We start from the raw sequence: 4,382 nt of genomic DNA, 5'->3' as shown, positions 1-4,382 counted from the left end.
AAGAAAGAAAGAAAGAAAGAAAGAAACAAGCATACCCCAAAATGGAAAAATTCCCACAACAATCACAAGTGACAAAGACCCTAAGATGCCAAGACCTGTATGTCCTTTTTGGGTTATGGCTAAGGCCAACTTGGAATTCAAGTTAAACAGTTTTGACATCTTAGAATTCTGCTGTAGTTGACTTAGAACTGAACCAGGAAGAATGACAGTACAGTACGCCTTTCTTCTCAAGGGCTAGACATTATGTCTAAGAAGGATGATAAAGCATTTGTCATCAGAAAGCCGTGTGGGCTACAGGGGGAAAGCAGGCGAATACTTCAAATGATTGAGGAGTTTCTTTTCCCTAGTTTCCAACTGCCCTGTCATTTTCATTATTAAGTTCTTATATAGTTGCTTATTGTTTTAGCTGAGGAGAAGCTCGGTATCGTTTATTAGCCTCTTCCATTGTTAGTTCACACAGCTGTATATTTTTCCTTTCTACTCCTGCACTGTAGATTTGGGATAATAATCTGTACATCACAAATGACTTCTGATGAAAAGTAAAACTACCTCATATTTTTTTTTTTTGGTTTTTTTGCTTATCAGTTTTTTTCAGTATTCCTTCTTTTAATTTATTTTTTAATTAAATGTTTTCTTTATTTACAATACCTCCTTTCCCAGGTTCCCCTCCAAAAAAAGATAAATAATAAATAAATAAAATAAACAAAAAACTAAAACAAACCCCTGTTGCCTCCCCCCTCCCCTCGCCCTGCTCACTACCCCAACCCCTCCTGCTTACTGGCCCTGGAGTTAATTAATGACCTGCAAGTGCGGTTCTCAAATGAACCTTTTGTTTTAGAAGCCCTCAGTGATGGCCCAATGAACTTGAGCAGTCTGTTCCTGTGCACTCAGACCAGCATTCATGTTTCCTGAAGGCTGCAAGGCTGGGCAAACACCCATGGCTTTCTTTCTTCAGGAATCCATCCATTTTCTTTTCCCTATCAGCTTCTTTCTGCAGAGATCAGAATTATCATTAGTTTTCTTAAGATCAGTGAGGAACCTAGGATATTATAAAATATAATTAATTGGCCTGCTTAAGATTCCATTTCTTTTCATGTCATAAGCCATAAAAAGTTAGGAGGGAGGCCTAATTAAGTTGAAATTGAGGATTTAAAATTCCCAAGCGATTTTGTTCTCTTCAAAGTCCAAGTTTCCCCGAAAGGTGGTGCTCTGACCACTGCTACCTTGCTTAGGCATCCTCACTCCAAGACAATACACCAACAAAGAAGAAAGGGCAGTCTGTGGAGAGCTGTCACTCTGATGGTGAGACCTGATTATCCTCTTACAGACTCCACTGTACCAAACCCCTCACCGGCATGCAGTTCTGTCCCCATTCCTCAGATCTGCAGGTCCTGGCTGTGCTTTCCCTCTCAGTCAGTGGAGTGGACAGGGAACCCTTTGAGTGTTTATAAAGAACTTTCACTAAATGGCACTTGCTCTACTTAGAGAATTAATTTGAAGTACTACTATCTAGACTGTGGGTTTAACTATCTCAGAGTATGGTCCTTCACTATCCGAAAGCACCAAGAAAACAGTGTATCCAGAGCACAAGGCAGAACCAGCACACCAATCAGGAGGAAGCAAGCACTGAGGTAGCACAACCAGTCATACGACATCTGACATCTTTGTGGTGTGTTCATGTGTGTTTGTGTCACCTTTGTGTGTGTGTGTGTGTGTTACATCTTTGTATGTGTGACATCTGTGTGTTGTGTGTGTGTGTGTGTGTCTGAAGTAGCCTGAGAAGAGAATTTTTAGAAATCTTCTTTTTTATCCTAAACCCACAAAGGAAGCAGTTACCTTCACCTTTACTAGATTTTGTTGGAAGCAGATGTTCATTTGCTCTCTTATGCCATTCATTAAACTTAAAAAAAAAATGGTTTTGTAATGTTTTAATTATGTATGACTGAATTTGAATTTGATCATCTATTCATTCTAGAGTATATTCCCCTGTTTTACTGGATGGAACCCAAATGAATATAAATGATTCTTTTATCTTGGCTCTTTCTGTGGTACAACCCCAAAATAAGAACAATTTTTAGACATTGGAGTTCATTGTAATAAGGCTGTACTTCCGATCATCAATGGGAGGAGAGGCCCTTGGCCCTGTGAAGGTTCTATGCCCCAGTGTAGGAGAATGCCAGGGCCAATAAGTGGGTGAGGGTGGGGTGGCAGGCATGGGGAAGGGGGAAACAACAGGGGTTTGTTCTTGTTCTGTTTGTTTGTTTGTTTGTTTTTTGGAGGGGAAACTGGGAAAGAAGAAATCATATGACATGTAAATAAAGAAAATATCTGATAAAAAAATTAAAAAAAAAAAGATTCTTTTATAATTAGTTTTAGTTTGTGTGTGTATGACAGAGAGAGAAAGAGGAGAGGTTTTGCTGTGTATCCCAGGCTGGTCTTGACCTCACTATGTAGCCCTCACTGGCCTTGAATTCCCTGAGGTACTCCTTCTTTGGCACACTCAGTGCTGGGGATTATAGGTATATGCTATATGCTCACTGATAAATGAGTATCTAATCACACTTAAATATGGCATACCCAAAGATAAGTAGCACAAGAGCAAGGTGCCTGGATTAGAATGCAAATAGGAATCCTAAGTGCATTGCCTCCCCCCCAACCCCCCTACCCCCCGCCCCCTCTTCCCACAAAGCACTGGGAATCTCTTACTCAATGTTGATGCCCTTCTTTGGCTAGATCACCTCCCAGACTCTCTGCTCAGCTCTCACATCTTCTTTTTCTTTGTCTCTACTGGTTTTGCACAGAGATATGATGTAATTGCCTGGATAGAGTTTAAGCATTTTACATTTAGACTCTTTCTGTTTTATTTCTTTTATTGATTTAGATCCTTGCAAATTTAGGCACTATACAAAACTACTATTTGCTTCATAATGGCCTCTTCAGTGTGTTTCACAGTCTTTTGTGGAAAATAATGACATAATGATAGTGTTCTCAGACCTATATTTTCTATGTGATAAACTAGCAATTATATGATTAAAGCATTTTTTAGAAACCCACATTAAGTATATGATACTCTAGAAATCAGTCCATCATGTAATTACACAGTCAGGAGAGAAATAATTTACATGACTAAAAACCATCTGAAACACTGTCTGTAACCAGGATGTGAGTTTTTAAATGGAGAATTAAATAATATCAAATGGTTCTCTATATAATGTACTTTTAATGTTAGGGCTATAACTTCTGTGTTTTTAAAATTAGGTTTCAATTTTTGCTTTCTGTCATTAGTGACAGGAAACTATACCTGGAAGCTCAGCTGGAAACATGCTGGATACATTAGGACAAAACACATAAATCTGATGATTTCTCTCCAAACAACAAGTACTTCCAAAATACAGAGACAAGCAGTCGAGGCCTGGCTGTTTAAGCTTCTGTGACACACACCAACTTTGCAGCGACTTGATTTCAATATATCATGAAAGCAAATTTGATGACAAGAGCTTGAACTTTCTTGAAGGTCAAGTCATACACCAGAGCACCCTTACTGTGGTCAGTGGGGGAGATGTAAATACATCCATACACATCATTTTTATTGAAAACAGAATGGACAGTAGCAGAATGTACAGTGGGTCCAGTCAGGACCTAGCTGGAGGACCCTCTTCAAAACCAAAATATACTACTATGTTCTCTTCAGCGACTTATGCAACTCTTTAAAGCCAGACACCGTGCTTTCCACACTAGTATTTGAGGAAGACTCTAAAAAAAGTCACAAGTCATATCATAGAATTCACCCTACAAAAGAATCATTCCATGAAGTCCCATGGACTAGTATTGTCTAAAAAGGAAGCTTAGCTATATTAAGTAAGAATAACCAGTGTACTAATCCATGAATGTTATTTTACCATTTATGAGCTCTTTGAAGAATAAAACACATATAAACTCAGACTGGGTTGCAACTATAAATTGTAAATCTCTTTAGGCAGGCAGAGGAGGGGCTGGAGAGATGCCTCAATAGAAAAGGATACTTAATTTTCTTTCAGAGGGTCCAAGTTTGGTTCTCAGCACCCGTGTCAGGCCACACATAACCAGCTGTAATTGGAGTTACAGGAGATCAGATGGCATTTCCTGGCTTCTATAAAGCCCACATATATCAGTGCATACACGTACACAGGTATACCACATAACTATGAATACTTTTGTTTTTTTAAGAACACATAGAAAACATAAGAAGGATCACTCTTTGGCAGGATTAGGAAGGATGTATGTGAATTAGACATTGGCAAGGGAAACAGAAGAGACTTTTACAGAGATCCTTATATGTTCTGGTTATTGAATCATTTGCATGCTTTACTCAGAAGTTATATCATCTTTAAAAATTGAAAAAA

The sequence above is a fragment of the Mastomys coucha genome, unplaced genomic scaffold (genome assembly GCF_008632895.1).
Source record: "Mastomys coucha isolate ucsf_1 unplaced genomic scaffold, UCSF_Mcou_1 pScaffold15, whole genome shotgun sequence".
Lineage (NCBI taxonomy): Eukaryota > Metazoa > Chordata > Mammalia > Rodentia > Muridae > Mastomys > Mastomys coucha.
Note: the sequence above shows the minus strand (reverse complement) of the source record.